The following is a 20,741-nucleotide window of genomic DNA, read 5'->3' as shown; positions in this document are numbered from 1 at the left end:
TTGCGCTAAAGATTTGGCGGCATTACTTATATGGCGAGAAATGTGAGATATACACTGATCATAAAAGTCTGAAATACTTCTTTACCCAGAGAGACCTGAATATGAGACAAAGACGCTGGCTAGAACTGGTGAAGGATTATGATTGTGAGATCCTTTATCACCCTGGTAAGGCCAACGCGGTTGCCGATGCCTTGAGTAGGAAGGGGCAAAGTCAGATAAATACTGTGAATCAAATCTCGCAGCAGTTAGCAAATGAGATGACCCGAGCTAAAATCGAGTTGGTTGTAGGGCAGTTGGCTAATATTACCCTGCAATCTACTCTTTTAGAGCGAATCAAAGAAGCACAATTGCAAGATCCAGAGTTAATGAAATCCCGAGATAGGGTTTTGGCTGGGAAGACTAGTGACTTTACAGTGGATGAAACAGGAATGTTACGATTTATGAATCGTGTTTGTGTGCCTATGGATGACGGTATTAAAAGAGAGATTATGACTGAGTCTCATACGACTCCTTACTCAGTTCATCCGGGGTCAACGAAGATGTATCAAGACCTCAAGGCCATGTTTTGGTGGCCAAGCATGAAGAATGACATCGCTGAGTTTGTTGCTAAGTGTCTTACCTGTCAGCAAGTGAAGGCTGAACATCAGAGGCCTGCAGGGTTGCTGCAGCCATTGAATATCCCAGAGTGGAAATGGGAAGACATTGCTATGGACTTTGTGGTAGGCTTGCCGAGAACCACGGGACAGTTCGACTCTGTATGGGTCATAGTGGACAGGTTTACAAAGTCAGCGCACTTTTTGCCTGTTCGAACGAACTTCTCCATTGATCAGTATGCTGAGTTATATGTTAGAGAAATTGTTCGTCTTCATGGTGTCCCAAAGTCCATTGTTTCGGATAGAGATCCGAAATTCACATCAAGATTTTGGGAGAGTCTACATCGAGCTATGGGAACTCAGTTAAAGTTTAGCACAGCATTTCATCCTCAGACGGATGGACAATCCGAGAGGACTATTCAGATCTTAGAAGACATGCTACGGGCATGTGTGCTTGACTTTGAAGGATCATGGGTAAAGTACCTTCCCCTGATCGAGTTCTCGTACAACAACAGCTATCAGGCAACAATCAGGATGGCCCCTTATGAGCTTTTATATGGAAGAAAATGTAGATCACCTATTCACTGGGATGAGGTAGGTGAAAGAAAGTTCTTGGGTCCCGAGGCTGTTCAGAGAACAAGTGAGGCAGTTGATAAAATTAGAGCGCGAATGCTCGCGGCTCAGAGCAGACAGAAGAGTTATGCTGATCCAAAGCGACGGGATATTAATTTTCAGATCGGGGACATGGTGTTTCTCCGAATATCGCCAGTGAAAGGCATCAAGCGCTTTGGTAAGAAAGGAAAACTTAGCCCCAGGTTCATTGGACCTTTTGAAATCCTTGAGAGGATAGGGCAAGTAGCGTACAGGTTGGCTATGCCCCCAGCGCTGGCAGCTGTACATGATGTGTTCCATGTTTCGATGCTTCGAAAATATGTCTCAGATTCGTCCCATATCCTGAGTTATGAAGCATTAGAACTACAACCAGATTTATCATATGAGGAACAACCGGTGCAAATACTTGACAGAAGGGAGAAAGTCTTGAGAAACAAGACAATTGCACTGGTGAAAGTGTTATGGAGGAACAGTAAAGTAGAAGAGGCAACCTGGGAACTCGAGACGGATATGCAGCAGAAATATCCAGAGTTGTTTAGGTAAATTTCGGGACGAAATTTCTATAAGGAAGGGGTAATTGTAATACCCTGGAATTAAGGAAATGGATTAGCAAAGCCCTAACTAGTTAATTGAGTATTATTGTAGAATTATATTATATTATAATTTATTATATGCGAATTAATATGAGAAATGACATGTTAAGACCCCGTTGGTGAGTTAGGGGCATTTTAGTAATTTTGACCCGAGAAGGGTAAAACTGTGAATTTAATTTATTTATGTGCTTATGAACTATATTATTATATAGTATATCTGGTGTGTCCTTTTTCAGGTGTGTTCTGACAAGTTGGCGCGGTATAGTCACAATCGGGTATTTCGGGCTGAACCGGGTTCGGGGCCGAAATATAATTTTGGGATAAATTATTGGCATTTTATTTATGTGTGAATAATCTGAAATTATTTAAATATGTGTTATATATGAAATGAATTCAATGCCCTTGATTGTTTGAGTATGTGAGAAATGGCCCTAGGGGCAAAATGGTAAATTTGTATTTTTGGATTTATTTTCAACTAAAGGCCTTATTTGTAAAAAAATGAAATTCATTTTCTGCATTTACCTTAACCCTAAAGCAGCCCCCTTTCCTCTCTCTCTCTCTATCTCTTTGTATTTGGTTGAAAAATTGGTGATTTGCTTGGTATACAAGCTTGAAATTGAAGAATTGTTTGAGGAGTTGTGGCTTGATCATTGCATTGAAGCTTGAGGTAGTTTTTCTATTGCTGAAATTTAATGAATTTGCTGCTGTGATTTTATGGTTGAAAAGCATGAAATAGGTTGGGATGGTCTTGAGATGCATGTTGGTGTTTTCTTGTTGATTTGAGCATGTTTGTACTTGGATCTTTTGAATTGATGTTGGGTTAGGTTTAGACAGAATTTAAAAGGAATTTTATTGTGTTTTTATTCTGTTATTGAACTTTGAAATTAATTGTTCAAGTTCAAGTTCTTGAGCTTGAAGTTCTTGGTGATTTTGCTTAAGTTGGAGCTTTGAAGTTTATGATGTTTAATCTGAATTTTTGGGGTTTTTACCATTGGATTTTTAATGCATGAATTGTGTTTTAAGCTTTTGATTTAATTACTGGAAAATCTATTTAATGGATTTAAGTTTTGGTTGTGAATTGAGTTGAAATGGATGAGTTTTTGGGGCTGAAATTCATTGTTGAAAGCTGATTTTTAGTTGCTGGTTTTTGGTGTTGTTGGAGAGTGAATTAGGTGTAATTCCTCTCTAATTACTTGGTTTATGTTAGGTGAAAGTTTGGTATGATTGTGGGTTGATATAGCATGAAAATTGGTGTTTTTGGATGCATTTTCGTGGCTGGAAACTGGGTTTCCTGGGTTTTTAAACCCAGTCGCCGCGGCCATTTTTGGCAGCTTATTGTATTTTTTTCGGGTTTTTGTTTTGGTCATAACTTTTGACTCGGGACTCCGTTTGGGACGTTCTTTATATCGTTGGAAAGCTCGTTCCGAGCTCTATCTGAATATCTGGAATTTAAATGCCCAGTTTTTAATTTGTGGAAATGGATTTTGGGATTAACCCTATACTTGTGTATCCCGGAATTGTGACTAGGATTACCGGCACTTGGTCAGGAGCACCCGGGGATTTGGAATCTCCATATTTGTGGGACATCAGGTAAGACAGTAGTTAGCACGTAGAGATATGCGCAATGGCGCTTATATGGAATGTGATTTATATGAGAAACTAGAAACCGGGATTAGAGTTATTACTCTAAAGTGAGCGGTTTATTGGCTTAGGGTTATTACCCAAGTGAATTGTTAATATGTAATTGTTATGCCATGATGTATATAGCTGTATATTGAAGTAAAGGGTTATGTGTTCAAGGCATAATCGGGTTGGACTCGGTAACTAGAACCGAGATGAACCGTTCTAAGGCCTTATTGTAATTAGACGTGTGAGCGTAACACGTAGGTCTATGCCACATAGACATAAATAGGCGTGTGAGCGTAACACGCAGGTCTGTGTCATACAGACAAATATGAAATGGCATTATTATTATTTATGTGATGAGTTATATATGATTAACGATATATCTTACTGTCTTGCTGGGCTTGGCTCACGGGTGCTCTACTGTGCAGGAAAGGGTAAATCTATCTCTGATCAGCCATGAGTATGGGAGTTGGGCGATGTATGTACATGTTCGGGCCACACTAGACCAAGCGGGTTGGGGTCTACCAGCGTTGAAACTTTTGTAACTCTATTTTTGCCGCTTAGGTCGGCTAAGGAGAAAAGACTTGTAATATTTTGTAAAATGATTTTTTTGGGATCCCGAAACATGTAACTTTTGTTTGTAAGGTTAAAATTATTACAAGTTTATTTTCATTCCGTTTTCGTTTAAAGTTTTAATTTCTGCGCTTATTTTAAAACCAATCCCGTTTAGGGGATTAGGGTTTCTTAATCATATTGGGTAGCGTGCCTAAATCTTAGGGCGTTACAGTATAGTTTATTTTTTTTTTAGCATAAATAAATAACACTATTATAAGTTCGAAAGGATGAACTTCTGAACTCAAAAGTGACATTCTAGCATGAAAGAAATGATCCATTCTGAAAATGGATCTCACCAAAAAGCCAGAGGTTTGTGAAAAATAACAAGCTTGAGCCGCCCTTTTATACACAAAATCCAGTGACAAGATAGCTTAAGATTGGGAAATCTAACGGTTGGAAGATGGGCAGAATATGAAGAGATGATTCATAATGATCCTCGAAACTGTACAACCGCTAGATACAAAGGATGCATTTTTTCCATGAAAGGATTTTGGCAAAAATGACCTCTGTAATTATTTAAAAGCTCTTTTTACTAAATATAACTTTTTAAGGGGCAATTGTTATACCCAAATTTGGCTGCTACCTCAATGAAGGACACGTGTCAAAATGAAGGGAATGTAAATCGATGCAATTGTTCTTATAGAATAACTCATTAATTACATAAGAGTCAGAGTATATTTGTAACTCGCTGACTGTAAGGTCTTAGGCGAGGAATCAATGTACAAGCTGGCGCTTAGTATATTAGCGAGAAAGTGACACATATCAATCGTGAAAGTCCTTAGCGTGCAATGAACAAACTAAGTGTAAAAGTCGGATCGGCTCAAGAACAAGTAAGCGAGGTGACCATCTCGCTATGGGAAGACTTCCTATAGCTTCATCCAGCTAACGGGAGCGAGGCTTACAACCCTGGCGAGTCAGAAGAATTCTTTGTAAATAACCGCGATCGACACAAGACATACATCGTCGACCTCGGAAGGAAGAATGGTCCCAGTTCGCTATTGGGATCACTATAACCAAGTTTTTGTCGAGACATCTCCAGATACAACAGTTAAAGATGTGTTTAACACACGATTATTTTGACCCAATAAAAGCGGAAAAATCATAGCTATACGATTTTCAAATCATAAACCGAATTTACACTACGTGATATGTAATCAAATCCCACAATTTCAGGGATAATTACTGTAATCATATTCTGGTCAACTTTGTAATCAATTATCCACTATGTAATTATAAATAGTGACAAACAGGACCAAAAAAAAGGGACAAAAAACTCATACAAGAGAGTTCATAAAAAAAACAATAATCAGGAATCTGAATAAGATTGACTCATGGACTATGCAAAATTTTAACTACAAAACCACGTAAAAAAAACCCTGTGTTCATACGTTATTTTTCTATAGCTTTTATTTATTTATTTTTTTTTTTTGTGAAATCAATATTGTGAGGCTCAATTTTAGTTAACGAAAATCTGCGTTAACAAATAATATGGTAAATAAAATTAAGAAAAAATCATAACATATTTTTTAATAAATAAAGTTATTATTAGAATAATTTTTTTAATTTATTATTTATTATATTGATAAATAATTATTTTTTATTTGTCGCTCTCGTTTGAGTGTGTTTTTGTCGCTCTTGTTTGAGTGCATAGTCTTTTTGTTTTCTGCTGTTTTCCTGGTTTTTGTTCGTGTGATACATCATGGCTTCTAGCAGTAGTAATGGAGGGGATTTACATGAAAAGTGGACTGATATGTGTCTTGAGGAAGAAGAATGTAACGCCCTAAGATTTAGGCACGCTACCCAATATGATTAAGAAACCCTAATCCCCTCAACGGGATTGGTTTTAAAATAAGCGCGGAAATTAAAACTTTAAACGAAAACGGAATGAAAATAAACTTGTAATAATTTTAACCTTACAAACAAAAGTTACATGTTTCGGGATCCCAAAAAAATCATTTTACAAAATATTACAAGTCTTTTCTCCTTAGCCGACCTAAGCGGCAAAAATAGAGTTACAAAAGTTTCAACGCAGGTAGACCCTAACCCGCTTGGTCTAGTGTGGCCCGAACATGTACATACATCGCCCAACTCCCATACTCATGGCTGATCAGAGATAGATTTACCCTTTCCTGCACAGTAGAGCACCCGTGAGCCAAGCCCAGCAAGACAGTAAGATATATCGTTAATCATATATAACTCATCACATAAATAATAATAATGCCATTTCATATTTGTCTGTATGACACAGACCTGCGTGTTACGCTCACACGCCTATTTATGTCTATGTGGCATAGACCTACGTGTTACGCTCACACGTCTAATTACAATAAGGCCTTAGAACAGTTCATCTCGGTTCTAGTTACCGAGTCCAACCTGATTATGCCTTGAACACATAACCCTTTACTTCAATATACAGCTATATACATCATGGCATAACAATTACATATTAACAATTCACTTGGGTAATAACCCTAAGCCAATAAACCGCTCACTTTAGAGTAATAACTCTAATCCCGGTTTCTAGTTTCTCATATAAATCACATTCCATATAAGCGCCATTGCGCATATCTCTACGTGCTAACTACTGTCTTACCTGATGTCCCACAAATATGGAGATTCCAAATCCCCGGGTGCTCCTGACCAAGTGCCGGTAATCCTAGTCACAATTCCGGGATACACAAGTATAGGGTTAATCCCAAAATCTATTTCCACAAATTAAAAACTGGGCATTTAAATTCCAGATATTCAGATAGAGCTCGGAACGAGCTTTCCAACGATATAAAGAACGTCCCAAACGGAGTCCCGAGTCAAAAGTTATGACCAAAACAAAATCCCGAAAAAATACAATAAGCTGCCAAAAATGGTCGCGGCTACTGGGTTTAAAAACCCAGGAAACCCAGTTTCCAGCCACGAAAATGCATCCAAAAACACCAATTTTCATGCTATATCAACCCACAATCATACCAAATTTTCACCTAACATAAACCAAGTAATTAGAGAGGAATTACACCTAATTCACTCTCCAACAACACCAAAAACCAGCAACTAAAAATCAGCCTTCAACAATGAATTTCAGCCCCAAAAACTCATCCATTTCAACTCATTTCACAACCAAAACTTAAATCCATTAAATAGATTTTCCAGTAATTAAATCAAAAGCTTAAAACACAATTCATGCATTAAAAATCCAATGGTAAAAACTCCAAAAATTCAGATTAAACATCATAAACTTCAAAGCTCCAACTTAAGCAAAATCACCAAGAACTTCAAGCTCAAGAACTTGAACTTGAACAATTAATTTCAAAGTTCAATAACAGAATAAAAACACAATAAAATTCCTTTTAAATTCTGTCTAAACCTAACCCAACATCAATTCAAAAGATCCAAGTACAAACATGCTCAAACCAACAAGAAAACACCAACATGCATCTCAAGACCATCCCAACCTATTTCATGCTTTTCAACCATAAAATCACAGCAGCAAATTCATTAAATTTCAGCAATAGAAAAACTACCTCAAGCTTCAATGCAATGATCAAGCCACAACTCCTCAAACAATTCTTCAATTTCAAGCTTGTATACCAAGCAAATCACCAATTTTTCAACCAAATACAAAGAGAGATAGAGAGAGAGAGAGGGAAGGGGGCTGTTTTAGGGTTAAGGTAAATGCAGAAAATGAATTTCATTTTTTTTTACAAATAATGCCTTTAGTTGAAAATAAATCCAAAAATACAATTTACCATTTTGCCCCTAGGGCCATTTCTCACATACTCAAACAATCAAGGGCATTGAATTCATTTCATATATAACACATATTTAAATAATTTCAGATTATTCACACATAAATAAAATGCCAATAATTTATCCCAAAATTATATTTCGGCCCCGAACCCGGTTCAGCCCGAAATACCCGATTGTGACTATACCGCGCCAACTTGTCAGAACACACCTGAAAAAGGACACGCCAGATATACTATATAATAATATAGTTCATAAGCACATAAATAAATTAAATTCACAGTTTTACCCTTCTCGGGTCAAAATTACTAAAATGCCCCTAACTCACCAACGGGGTCTTAACATGTCATTTCTCATATTAATTCGCATATAATAAATTATAATATAATATAATTCTACAATAATACTAAATTAACTAGTTAGGGCTTTGCTAATCCATTTCCTTAATTCCAGGGTATTACAATTACCCCTTCCTTATAGAAATTTCGTCCCGAAATTTACCTAATCAACTCTGGATATTTCTGCTGCATATCCGTCTCGAGTTCCCAGGTTGCCTCTTCTACTTTACTGTTCCTCCATAACACTTTCACCAGTGCAATTGTCTTGTTTCTCAAGACTTTCTCCCTTCTGTCAAGTATTTGCACCGGTTGTTCCTCATATGATAAATCTGGTTGTAGTTCTAATGCTTCATAACTCAGGATATGGGACGAATCTGAGACATATTTTCGAAGCATCGAAACATGGAACACATCATGTACAGCTGCCAGCGCTGGGGGCATAGCCAACCTGTACGCTACTTGCCCTATCCTCTCAAGGATTTCAAAAGGTCCAATGAACCTGGGGCTAAGTTTTCCTTTCTTACCAAAGCGCTTGATGCCTTTCATCGGCGATATTCGGAGAAACACCATGTCCCCGATCTGAAAATCAATATCCCGTCGCTTTGGATCAGCATAACTCTTCTCCGTCCGTTTCCGAGCCGCGAGCATTCGCGCTCTAATTTTATCAAGCTTGCCTCACTTGTTCTCCGAACGGCCTCGGGACAAGAACTTTCTTTCACCTACCTCATCCCAGTGAATAGGTGATCTACATTTTCTTCCATATAAAAGCTCATAAGGGGCCATCCTGATTGTTGCCTGATAGCTGTTGTTGTACGAGAACTCGATCAGGGGAAGGTACTTTACCCATGATCCTTCAAAGTCAAGCACACATGCCCGTAGCATGTCTTCTAAGATCTGAATAGTCCTCTCGGATTGTCCATCCGTCTGAGGATGAAATGCTGTGCTAAACTTTAACTGAGTTCCCATAGCTCGATGTAGACTCTCCCAAAATCTTGATGTGAATTTCGGATCTCTATCCGAAACAATGGACTTTGGGACACCATGAAGACGAACAATTTCTCTAACATATAACTCAGCATACTGATCAATGGAGAAGTTCGTTCGAACAGGCAAAAAGTGCGCTGACTTTGTAAACCTGTCCACTATGACCCATACAGAGTCGAACTGTCCCGTGGTTCTCGGCAAGCCTACCACAAAGTCCATAGCAATGTCTTCCCATTTCCACTCTGGGATATTCAATGGCTGCAGCAACCCTGCAGGCCTCTGATGTTCAAATTTCTTCACTTGCCGACAGTAAGACACTTAGCAACAAACTCAGCGATGTCATTCTTCATGCTTGGCCACCAAAACATGGCCTTGAGGTCTTGATACATCTTCGTTGACCCCGGATGAACTGAGTAAGGAGTCGTATGAGACTCAGTCATAATCTCTCTTTTAATACCGTCATCCATAGGCACACAAACACGATTCATAAATCGTAACATTCCTGTTTCATCCACTGTAAAGTCACTAGTCTTCCCAGCCAAAACCCTATCTCGGGATTTCATTAACTCTGGATCTTGCAATTGTGCTTCTTTGATTCGCTCTAAAAGAGTAGATTGCAGGGTAATATTAGCCAACTGCCCTACAACCAACTCGATTTTAGCTCGGGTCATCTCATTTGCTAACTGCTGCGAGATTTGATTCACAGTATTTATCTGACTCTGCCCCTTTCTACTCAAGGCATCGGCAACCACGTTGGCCTTACCAGGGTGATAAAGGATCTCACAATCATAATCCTTCACCAGTTCTAGCCAGCGTCTTTGTCTCATATTCAGGTCTCTTCAGGTGAGGAAGTATTTCAGACTTTTATGATCATTGTATATCTCACATTTCTCGCCATATAGGTAATGCCGCCAAATCTTTAGCGCAAATACTACTGCCGCGAGTTCTAAGTCGTGAGTAGGGTACCTCTGCTCGTACTCCTTTAACTGCCGAGAAGCATAAGCTATTACCTTTCCAGCTTGCATAAGAACACAGCCGAGACCTTGTCTCGAGGCATCACAATAAACAACAAATTTTTCCTTATCTGAAGGAAGAGTTAGCACTGGAGCGGTAATCAAGCGCTGCTTTAACTCCAAAAAACTTTTCTCACACCGATCAGTCCAAACAAACTTCAAATTCTTTCGAGTCAACTCCGTTAAGGGTACAGCGATCTTTGAGAAACCCTCAACAAATCGACGATAATACCCAGCTAAGCCCAAAAAGCTTCTGACCTCAGTAGCCGATTTTGGTATTGGCCAATCCCGAACAGCTTCAATCTTGGCCGGGTCCACCATTATCCCATCTTTATCTACTATGTGCCCCAAGAAAGAGACACGAGATAACCAGAATTCACACTTTTTGAATTTAGCATAGAGCTTGTGGTCTCGTAATCGTTGCAATACAGATCTAAGATGCAACTCATGTTCCTCTTCCGATTCAGAATAAACCAAGATGTCATCAATAAACACGATCACACATCTATCCAGGTAATCCTTGAATACCCGATTCATAAGATCCATGAATGCCGCCGGGGCATTGGTGAGTCCAAAAGACATCACTAGAAATTCATAATGTCCATACCGAGTACGGAAAGCAGTTTTCGGGACATCTTCCTCTCGAATTCTCAGCTGATGATAGCCTGAGCGAAGATCGATCTTGGAGAAGACCATCTTCCCTTTCAGTTGATCAAAAAGATCATCAATTCGAGGTAAAGGATATTTGTTCTTGATGGTAAGCTTATTCAACTCTCGGTAATCAATACACATTCGCAGAGACCCGTCTTTCTTCTTCACAAATAATACTGGAGCACCCCAAGGAGAGTAACTTGTTAGGCTATTTTTAGCCTATGTTTTGGATCCAATTTATGTGCGTTTTTAGCTGTGTTGGGACGGAATTACGCTTGTTTTCTATGTTTTCAAGTTCTTTGGAATAAAAGAGGTCTCGGGTGCAGAAATTCGTTAAAAGACGTGCTGAGCCGAAGAAAACTCAATTTTTGAGCAATTGTGCATATCTGGCCGCGGCTAAACACAACTTGGCCGCGGCTAGATCTCGAAGTTTTACAAGGCTTCAGTCGCCGCGGCGATGAAGAGGCTCGCCGCGGCCATTTAAGAGTTACAGAGAGCACCTCTATTTTTAATTATCTCGCCGCGGCGAGAGAAAGCTTGGCCGCGGCGAGATCCCGTACGGACCAGGGGCATTTTCGTCCATCGAACCCTAAATTTCAATTATAAATAGAAAACTGCGATTGGAAGTCAGGGAGAGCGATCAGAAACCCTAAAATACAGCTGAGAGCGGCAGGAAGAGCATAGAGATTCAAGTGAAGATCCAGAATTCATCCACCAACAGTTCTTTTCTTTATTCCTCTTTAATTTATTTATGTTGAATATTGCTATAGGAATGGTTATGGATTTATTTCTGAACTAAATTTCCCATTTAGGGAGGATGATGATTGTTGTTTAATGTTTTGCCTAGTTAATGTTTAATTACCATTCCTCAATTCTTGTGTGTGAAATTATCTTAGTTTGTTCTTAATTTCATGTTTAAGATTGATCACCTTGTGCATGCTCTATGATCTCAATTCAAAATCTGAAAAGTGAGAATTGAGAATGCTAAAATTAAGATAATCAATGTTCTATGTGAAACGAAAGTATTTGCATGACTTATGTGACGAGTAGATTATTACTTAATGCTGATTTCATGTTAGTTTAATTAAGGAATTAATTAGATAACATGTGATTTAGAATCTAGAAGATCTGAAAGGAGCTAGGTTGTTTCATAATCTGTCATTCACTTCAAGAATAGGATAGTAATTAATCATTAACGATTTGGGTAAACAACAACAGGATTCTCCTCCCTATCATCTCATCTTGCTTAACTTTAACTGTGTTATAAGTTTTCTGAATTTCTTTCATATTTTACTGTTTTTAAATCATACTTGTTTTCGATTTGCCAAATAGAATTATAAGTATAATTTAGTGGTACTTAATCCAATTCCCTGTGGGATCGACCTCACCTGTGTGAGATTTTACTGCTTGATTGCGTATACTTGCGTAGTGTTTAAAATTATAGCAACAAATTTTTGGCGCCGTTGCCGGGGAATTGTTAAAGATTAATATTACATAAAATTATACTAACTTCTACTTTGGTATATTTTCTCTTGCTGATTTTTCTAACCTTTTTCTTGCAATAATTTCTTGATCTATTTCAGGAATCCTAAGTGCATGCGCCGTCAAGGACAAACAGTCATATTACCAGTTGATCCTGAAATCGAGAAAACTTGCAGGAGGAATCGAAAGAACAAGAGGCAAGAAAGAGTTTCAGCAACTGCTGAAACATCAGAAATCATGGCTGCCAATGTGAACAATAATGCTGGAAACAATGGGGGTAATAACGTTAATAATGGAGGTGTCGTGGAAGATCAAGCTAATGGCCGTAGCTTGAGAGATTACATTCTCCCTACTCTGACGGGAGTGCAGTCATGTATCAGGCCACCGGCAGTGGATGCAAACAATTTCGAGATTAAGTCTGTCATACTACAAATGGTGCAGTCTTCAGTCCAGTTTGGTGGACTCCCTTCTGAAGACCCCAATCTGCATCTATCGAACTTCATGGAGTTATGTCAGACCTTCAAAGTCAATGGGGTTAGTGATGACGCCATCCGTTTGAGACTGTTTCCATTCTCACTGAGAGAGGGAGCCAAGAGTTGGTTGATCTCCTTGCCATCAAATTCTATAGCAACATGGACAGACTTAGCAACAAAATTTCTGTCTAAATTCTTCCCTCCAGCAAAGTCTGCAAAGCTGCGAGGAGAAATAAACAACTTCTGTCAGCAAGATAATGAATCTCTCCATGAGGCTTGGGAGAGGTTTAAAGATCTAATCAGAAAATGCCCTCATCATGGCATAGAAAAGTGGATGCTGGTTCACAATTTCTACAACGGGTTGGTTGGTAACACTAGAACTCTGATAGATGCAGCAGCTGGTGGAGCTTTTATGAGAAAGAGTGCTAATGAGGCTTACGATCTATTGGAGGAGATGGCTCTAAATAATCAGCAGTGGCCAACTGAAAGGAGTCAAACTAAGAAAGTAGCTGGTGTGCTAGAGGTTGATGCCATCACAAAATTGACAGCTCAAGTTGAGGCCTTGACAAAGCTGATTGCAGGGCAAGCTAAACAAGCCCAAGTTATTTGTGAGATATGTGGAGGCAACCATCACTTTTCAGAGTGTCAGGCAGATGTGGATAATTTGCCAATGGATCAAGCAAAAGCCATTGGGAACTACTCCCAAAATAATAATTATGGGCACAACCAACAGGGGTTCTACCAGCAGAGAAATCAGCCCCAGCAAAACCAACAACAAAGTCCTAGTGGCTCCAATATCCAAGCTGATTTATTGCTCCAATTCATGATGGAAACTAGAGCCTCTATTAAAACTCTAGAAACTCAAATGGAACAATTGGCTACTCAAGTGGCAAACCAAGCTCAAGGAAATTCAGCTAGCACTAGTGAGGCAAAAGGAAAAGAGCAATGTAAAGCAATTTCCTTGAGGAGTGGAAAGAATTATGATGGGCCTGATGTGGTACAACCATTCAATGAAGAAGTTAAAGATCAATCAGCACCAACTCCAACACCAAAGGAAAAGAAGGCTACTGATAGCCCTGCACCACCACAACAGTCTCCACCAATCAGTATTGATCATCATGTGAAGATACCTTATCCTCAGAGACTCCGAAAGACCAATCTAGACAAGCAGTTTACAAAATTTCTAGAGGTCTTCAAAAGACTACACATCAACATTCCTTTTGCTGAAGCCTTGGAACAAATGCCCCGTTATGTGAAGTTCATGAAGGAGATATTGTCTAAGAAGAGAAAAATGGAGGACTATGAAACAGTGGCATTAACTGAGGAGTGTAGCGCCATTTTGCAAAAGAAACTACCGCCCAAGCTTAAAGATCCGGGTAGTTTCAATATTCCATGCTCTATAGGGGGTTCAGTGGAAACTAAAGCTCTATGTGATCTGGGAGCAAGCATTAATCTAATGCCGTTGTCTGTCTTCAAAAGGCTAGGATTGGGAAAAGCAAAGCCCACAACAGTGACTCTACAACTAGCGGATCGTTCTCTAACTCATCCTCGTGGCATAATTGAAGATGTACTGGTGAAGGTTGGTAAGTTTATCTTCCCTGCTGATTTCTTAATTCTTGATATGGAGGAAGATTCAACTATTCCCATTATTTTGGGAAGACCATTCTTGGCCACGGGTCGAGCATTAATAGATGTTCAAAAGGGGGAGTTAAAGTTGCGAGTCCAAGATGAAGAGGTCAATTTTAATGTTTTTGCCCCAACTGACATTCCTACCTGTTGCAAGATTGAGGTGGTGAAGGGTTCTTTTGTTAAAACTGATAAGAAGAAAGCAAAGCCTAAAGAGCGACTTCGAACGATTCAGCGTCGTTGGAAAAGATTGATGTGTGGTAGTTCTGAAGGTGAGCTTACTCTTGTGCAAAACTTTGAAATCAACACTATTGGTGGTAAATTTTCTTCATTTAGTGCGAGGGCTCTTTTGAATGCAAAGGGTGGACTTGATCCCTTCTGATGGGGCTCAGGTAAGTTTCTCTCACCCTGGTTTATTTTCATACATTGGGGACAATGTGCATTTCAGTTTAGGGGGGGAGACTTAAATTTTTCAGTTCCAGTTTATTTGTTTTATTTGAGTTTGTTTTAGTTTTTCTTTTAGTCTTTCGTGATAGCTAAATTGAAAGATGGATTGAATTGTTGTTATTCACTTGTGCAATGGATTAAAACATAACTGTGTGATTGACTTGCAACTGTTTGAATTAAATTGGATGTGTGCTAGGAAGTGATTCATGTAGATTTAAAACATTTGCTATTCTCACATATCACCTCTGTTCTATTTGGTTTGTGGAATGATTGATTGAACATGGAATAGAATTTGTTTGACATACTCTCTTGAAGCGAAATCCTTGATGATTTTTGTTTGGAAAGTGATTTAGGCAAGTTTTCTTTGGAACGATTGAGCCTTTCAAGCCTACCTATAAATTTTTACCATAGTATACCCAAAGTTGAGCCTTAGCCTGTTTTAAAAATTTTTCACCACTTAACTGACCTGAATTCGTTATCTTAAACTCTTTTCACCCTGAACATACCTTATTATGCCATGAGCCTTGAAGCAAGTTTGGGGGGGAATAAGTGCTGTAAGTGAAAAAAAAAATAAAGTGTAGGAATGAGAGATTGTGAAAAAAAAAAAAAAGGAATAATATTGTGTGTTGGGCCTATGAAAAAAAGAAGAAAGAAAAATGTATTCTTGAAGAAAAAAATTAAGAAAATTATGAGGTACACACATAAGAAAAATAAATGTCTAGGCTTGCTTGATTAAAAGTGCTTATGGTATAGTATAGCTTAAATGACTTCTCACCTACCCATGTACCTAAGCCATGTGATGTTAACCGAAAAAGACCTATTGATTCCAAATAGAAATTTGTCAACATTAGTGGAGAGAGGTATGTCATTCAAACTTATTGATCATGTGTTAGTGGGATGTTGGAAAGTTAGAACAGTTGTGATATTGATGGCAATTGCGATGCTTTGTGTTTGTATGAATTACTTACTTGTAAATTGCACATTCAACTTAGTTCTTAGAGTTGGCAAGTTGAAATTCTGGTTATTGATGGATTGAAGTTGTGCAGGTGGTGGTAACAATTAAATTGTTGGAAAGTTTAGCTATCATTGTCAGTTTGTTTTTAGTTTAGTCTTAGTTTACTCGGGGACGAGTAAAGAGTCAGTTTGGGGGAGTTTGTTAGGCTATTTTTAGCCTATGTTTTGGATCCAATTTATGTGCGTTTTTAGCTGTGTTGGGACGGAATTACGCTTGTTTTCGGGAAAGCAGTTCATAATGTCCATACCGAGTACGGAAAGCAGTTCTCGGGACATCTTCCTCTCGAATTCTCAGCTGATGATAGCCTGAGCGAAGATCGATCTTGGAGAAGACCATCTTCCCTTTCAGTTGATCAAAAAGATTATCAATTCGAGGTAAAGGATATTTGTTCTTGATGGTAAGCTTATTCAACTCTCGGTAATCAATACACATTCGCAGAGACCCGTCTTTCTTCTTCACAAATAATACTGGAGCACCCCAAGGAGAGTAACTCGGCCTAATGAATCCCAGATTCAGTAATTCTTGTAGTTGTATCTTCAATTCTTTTAATTCTGCTGGAGCCATTCGATACGGTGCCTTTGATACTGGTTCCGCTCCCGGAACCAACTCAATTACAAATTCAATCTCCCGGGTAGGTGGCAATCCCGGTAGATCTTCTGGAAAGACGTCAAGAAACTCGCATACCAATCTTGTACTCTCAGGTCCAGATGTCACAGGTTGGCTGGTATCCACTGCAGTAACTATGAATCCCAGACAACCTCTGCTCATCAGGTCCTTAGCTTTCAAAAGTGTTATTCTTGGTATGCGTGCCCCCTGAACTTTACCCACAAACACTGTTGGGTTGGCACTATCAGGCTCAAACACCACCATCTTCCGCTTGCAGTCAATCGTTGCCCCATACTTAGACAGAAAATCCATTCCCAGGATTATATCAAAATCAGACAGTTGCAATTCTATTAGATTGGCGGTTAATTCACAACCGTCAATCCAGAAGGACAAGGACCGAATCCACCTAGTGGATACTATAAGGTCTCCCGAAGGTAAAAGGGTACCAAACCCCGAAGCATAAATATCACATGGTTTATCAAAATTTTCAATTACTCTACTTGACACATAAGAGTGGGTAGCTCCCGAATCAAACAATACAGTATAAGAACAACCATTTATAGACAACTGACCTGTCACCACTGACGGACTAGCATCAGCATCAGCCTGAGTCATGGTAAAAAGTCGTCCCGGGTTCTGAGTAACATTCTTCTTAGGCTCCTCTTTCTTAGTCTGAGGACAATCTCTGATGAAGTGACCCACCATGCCACACTGGAAACAAGTCTTGGCCCGACATTCACCCTGATGGTGTTTCTTGCATTTTGGACACTCAGGATAAGATCGGAATGAAGATCCGCGGCCCTGGCGGCCACCTCTGTTTCCCCGAAACTTCCTGTTACCCCCTGATGTTCCGGAAGCATCAACCTTTCGTTTGTGATCAGTGTTACCACTGTCGGTCCCTTTACTGATATTACCACTAGCAGCAGGGTTTGATGCCGTGACAACATCCTTTGCAGTCTGCTCCTTTATTACCTGATGCTCAGCCTCCTCAGCAATTAAGGCTAGCTCTACCACTTTCTTGTACAAAGTGTCATGAGTAGTGGTAATCTTCAAGTCCCGACTGATTGTGGCATTCAGTCCTCTCACATATTTCTGTTTCCTGGTGAAATCTGTGGGCACCAGATCACCAGCAAACTTGGACAGCCGATCAAACTCTAGAGTGTATTCGGCCACAGACATCTTCCCCTGAGTTAATTTCACAAAGTCTTCCATGTGTGAAGTCCTCACAGCGATGTTATAAAATTTTTCTTCAAACAAATTCTTAAACTCATCCCAAGTCATTACATTGACATCACGAGTCTGTCCCACAATATCCCACCAGACGCGGGCATGATCTTGTAACATGAAAGCTGCACAATTCACTCTCTCTGTTCCCGTCACTCCCATATTATCAAGGGTACGGGTGATTGTACTCATCCATTGCTCAGCTTTAATTATGTCAGTACCTCCCAGAAAAGTAGGAGGTTGCAGCTTCACAAACCGCTCAAACACGGAATCTCTATGCGGCATCATAAACCCCTGGTTACCCACCACCGGCACAGCACCTTGGTGGTAACACTTGCTCAACAGGCAGCCGGTGCGGTTGCCTTAATCGACGCAACTCTTCCTCTTGACGAAGTATGATACCTCGCATTTCATGGAACATCTGCCGCCGCCGGCCGGGAGGATTAGCATTGCCAACCCCCGCATTATCCCCCGGATTCTGCGGAGGTGCAGGCGGTGCCGGTGGATTGGTTTGGTCTACACCATGCTCTACTTGCTCGCCCTGTGGTCTAGATGATTGCGGAGGGTCCATTTTTACAAGTACCCCTGTAACCAACAACCCCAGCGAGTTAAGCACCAATACCACACTTATGCACTTATTACCTTAAACCCTAACTCAACTATTTACTTCATATAATTAAACACTTAACATATAGCATTTTAAGCATGGCATCATATATCACATAAATACTCTAGATGCTTACATACTGCCTAAAATAGAAAGCGGTAAATAATTGATCAACTAAGCAGTAAAGTATTTACTCTCAACACTTACTGCACCATGAGTCGAGCTTATCTCTGACGATGATTGTACATGTTCGACCGGTCTACAGGAAATTTAAAAACCTTGGCGCTCTGATACCAAACTGTAACGCCCTAAGATTTAGGCACGCTACCCAATATGATTAAGAAACCCTAATCCCCTAAACGGGATTGGTTTTAAAATAAGCGCGGAAATTAAAACTTTAAACGAAAACGGAATGAAAATAAACTTGTAATAATTTTAACCTTACAAACAAAAGTTACATGTTTCGGGATCCCAAAAAAATCATTTTACAAAATATTACAAGTCTTTTCTCCTTAGCCGACCTAAGCGGCAAAAATAGAGTTACAAAAGTTTCAACGCAGGTAGACCCTAACCCGCTTGGTCTAGTGTGGCCCGAACATGTACATACATCGCCCAACTCCCATACTCATGGCTGATCAGAGATAGATTTACCCTTTCCTGCACAGTAGAGCACCCGTGAGCCAAGCCCAGCAAGACAGTAAGATATATCGTTAATCATATATAACTCATCACATAAATAATAATAATGCCATTTCATATTTGTCTGTATGACACAGACCTGCGTGTTACGCTCACACGCCTATTTATGTCTATGTGGCATAGACCTACGTGTTACGCTCACACGTCTAATTACAATAAGGCCTTAGAACAGTTCATCTCGGTTCTAGTTACCGAGTCCAACCTGATTATGTCTTGAACAAATAACCCTTTACTTCAATATACAGCTATATACATCATGGCATAACAATTACATATTAACAATTCACTTGGGTAATAACCCTAAGCCAATAAACCGCTCACTTTAGAGTAATAACTCTAATCCCGGTTTCTAGTTTCTCATATAAATCACATTCCATATAAGCGCCATTGCGCATATCTCTACGTGCTAACTACTGTCTTACCTGATGTCCCACAAATATGGAGATTCCAAATCCCCGGGTGCTCCTGACCAAGTGCCGGTAATCCTAGTCACAATTCCGGGATACACAAGTATAGGGTTAATCCCAAAATCTATTTCCACAAATTAAAAACTGGGCATTTAAATTCCAGATATTCAGATAGAGCTCGGAACGAGCTTTCCAACGATATAAAGAACGTCCCAAACGGAGTCCCGAGTCAAAAGTTATGACCAAAACAAAAACCCGAAAAAAATACAATAAGCTGCCAAAAATGGCCGCGGCTACTAGGTTTAAAAACCCAGGAAACCCAGTTTCCAGCCACGAAAATGCATCCAAAAACACCAATTTTCATGCTATATCAACCCACAATCATACCAAATTTTCACCTAACATAAACCAAGTAATTAGAGAGGAATTACACCTAATTCACTCTCCAACAACACCAAAAACCAGCAACTAAAAATCAGCCTTCAACAATGAATTTCAGCCCCAAAAACTCATCCATTTTAACTCATTTCACAACCAAAACTTAAATCCATTAAATAGATTTTCCAGTAATTAAATCAAAAGCTTAAAACACAATTCATGCATTAAAAATCCAATGGCAAAAACCCCAAAAATACAGATTAAACATCATAAACTTCAAAGCTCCAACTTAAGCAAAATCACCAAGAACTTCAAGCTCAAGAACTTGAACTTGAACAATTAATTTCAAAGTTCAATAACAGAATAAAAACACAATAAAATTCCTTTTAAATTCTGTCTAAACCTAACCCAACATCAATTCAAAAGATCCAAGTACAAACATGCTCAAACCAACAAGAAAACACCAACATGCATCTCAAGACCATCCCAACCTATTTCATGCTTTTCAACCATAAAATCACAGCAGCAAATTCATTAAATTTCAGCAATAGAAAAACTACCTCAAGCTTCAATGCAATGATCAAGCCACAACTCCTCAAACAATTCTTCAATTTCAAGCTTGTATACCAAGCAAATCACCAATTTTTCAACCAAATACAAAGAGAGATAGAGAGAGAGAGAGAGAGAGGGAAGGGGGCTGTTTTAGGGTTAAGGTAAATGCAGAAAATGAATTTCATTTTTTTACAAATAATGCCTTTAGTTGAAAATAAATCCAAAAATACAATTTACCATTTTGCCCCTAGGGCCATTTCTCACATACTCAAACAATCAAGGGCATTGAATTCATTTCATATATAACACATATTTAAATAATTTCAGATTATTCACACATAAATAAAATGCCAATAATTTATCCCAAAATTATATTTCGGCCCCGAACCCGGTTCAGTCCGAAATACCCGATTGTGACTATACCGCGCCAACTTGTCAGAACACACCTGAAAAAGGACACGC

General features: G+C 39.2%; 2 long non-coding RNA genes and 1 other non-coding gene across 3 annotated transcripts; all 3 read right to left on the bottom strand.

Moving 5' to 3' along the window:
- Positions 1-5,924: 5,924 nt before the first annotated feature.
- On the bottom strand, positions 5,925-7,695 carry LOC133031919 (uncharacterized). The gene is made up of 3 exons (XR_009684956.1): positions 7,555-7,695; positions 6,633-6,695; positions 5,925-6,168 (listed from the first exon to the last, which is right to left on the bottom strand). It is a non-coding gene; the product is annotated as an uncharacterized LOC133031919 (long non-coding RNA).
- Positions 7,696-12,935: 5,240 nt separating this feature from the next.
- LOC133032820 (small nucleolar RNA R71) lies at positions 12,936-13,042 on the bottom strand. Its single transcript, XR_009685407.1, has one exon. It is a non-coding gene; the product is annotated as a small nucleolar RNA R71 (small nucleolar RNA).
- A 5,614-nt stretch (positions 13,043-18,656) lies between these two features.
- LOC115714899 (uncharacterized) lies at positions 18,657-20,660 on the bottom strand. Its single transcript, XR_009684910.1, has 3 exons — positions 20,288-20,660; positions 19,365-19,427; positions 18,657-18,900 (listed from the first exon to the last, which is right to left on the bottom strand). It is a non-coding gene; the product is annotated as an uncharacterized LOC115714899 (long non-coding RNA).
- Positions 20,661-20,741: the final 81 nt, after the last annotated feature.

This window comes from Cannabis sativa, chromosome X (assembly GCF_029168945.1).
Source record: "Cannabis sativa cultivar Pink pepper isolate KNU-18-1 chromosome X, ASM2916894v1, whole genome shotgun sequence".
Taxonomy (NCBI): domain Eukaryota; kingdom Viridiplantae; phylum Streptophyta; class Magnoliopsida; order Rosales; family Cannabaceae; genus Cannabis; species Cannabis sativa.
This window is presented reverse-complemented; position numbering and strand designations above follow the sequence as displayed.